This window comes from Otolemur garnettii, unplaced genomic scaffold, assembly GCF_000181295.1.
Source record: "Otolemur garnettii isolate 467f Iridium unplaced genomic scaffold, OtoGar3 scaffold00018, whole genome shotgun sequence".
In the NCBI taxonomy this organism is placed as follows: domain Eukaryota; kingdom Metazoa; phylum Chordata; class Mammalia; order Primates; family Galagidae; genus Otolemur; species Otolemur garnettii.
In genome coordinates this window covers 20,245,239-20,246,678 of record NW_003852413.1, presented here as the reverse complement: position 1 = coordinate 20,246,678, position 1,440 = coordinate 20,245,239, and the positions used below count along the sequence as shown (strand labels likewise).

Here is a 1,440-nt window from a genome sequence, read left to right as displayed (position 1 = left end):
GGGTCTTGCCATGTTACTTAGGCTAAGAAATGTTTTAAAGGAGAGATAAGATTTTAGTCTATGAATGTGTCCCCCCAGCCTACAAAGCATTCTCTGGTCCATCTTGGAAAACCACCGAACATTCTCTGCCTGTCCCACTCCTGCTGAGCTCCGGCCCTTGGCCCACACCTCCTGCTTCTGCTTCCTCACCAGCCCTTCCTTCCTCACCTCCTGTCATCTGGCATTGGGCCCAGATATATAGGAAAGAAACAATTCTCTGAGGTCATTGGGTAGCCTGCCAGCCCAGCAGGCTTTCCATGATGTCACTTGACTTTACTGAGCAAATTTCACCCATTTTATCGGCAGGCCAATTCTCAGATGTAGCCCTTTTTCTAGACCCCCCTCTCATCCCTGGGCCAGTTTCTACTTGTCCCTCAGGAATAAGATCAAATGTTTCTGCCTCTAAGAAGCCCTGCCCAACTCCAGTACCCCTCTGCATCCACCACTCCTGCACTTTTGCTGAATGCCTGGTCTGCATGCTTCTGTAGGCACTGTGAGGGCATCTCCTGGGTCTCCCTGCCTGTGCTGTCGACTCACTAACATGCAAAGTTTTCCAGTTTGCCTCCTTACAGCAAACTCCTCCTGTATGTAGCTCTCAGGTGAATAACTTTAATCACGTCACTCCCTAGGTCAAGAACCTGCAATGACTCCCTAGTGCCTGCTGAATCAAGTCCAAACTGTTTTTCTTGGCATTCAGGGTTCTTTAAACTTAACCTTGCCCACCCTTCCTTCTTTCTTTCCTTCCTTCCTTCCTTCCTTCCTTATCTCTATCTTATATTAACCTGTTTTCCAAGAAGCACACACTTCTCCAGTCAAGCTTTCCCTGCGACACCCACAAACCATTCCCACCTCCCTTCCCTTGGCCAAACCATTCCCCTGCCTACCTAGAAGTCACGCCACCCTCTACTCTTCCTGACTCTTGAAGCCAACTTGAATTCTATCCACTGTCTGAAGCCCAATTCCTCTTCTCCCAATCCTGATCTCTGGACTAAATGCACTTGATGGGCTAATAGTGGAGGCTGGTCAAACCACTCTGCCTCTTATAAGCCGTATGACCTAAGGCAAGTTCCCTATCTTCTCAATACTTCATTTTCTTCAAGGGTAAAACAGGGTTGGAATCTACCTCTCAGGGTTATTGTGAAGCTAAAAAGAGCAAGAACATGTAAAGTACAGGGAAGTGTGCCTGGCACACAGTAAGTGTTCAGTAAATGCTAAGAGCCATGCCTTCGGCCCGTTCTGATCTTGATCCTCTCAATTTCCATGGCTCATGTCCCTGCGGCCTGCCAACTCTAGGTTGCATCCTACCACACTGCCCTGGAACTATTCTGTAAGGTTAGCAGACATGAGAGCCCAGATCCACATTTTAGAGAGACAGAAACAAACTCTTTTTTTTTTTTTTTT

At 47.5% G+C, this 1,440-nt stretch overlaps 1 pseudogene; it reads left to right on the top strand.

The window, feature by feature from the left end:
* The window catches only part of LOC100951965, a 2,240-nt pseudogene extending 1,554 nt beyond the window's left edge, over positions 1-686 (top strand).
* The last annotated feature ends 754 nt before the right edge of the window (positions 687-1,440 follow it).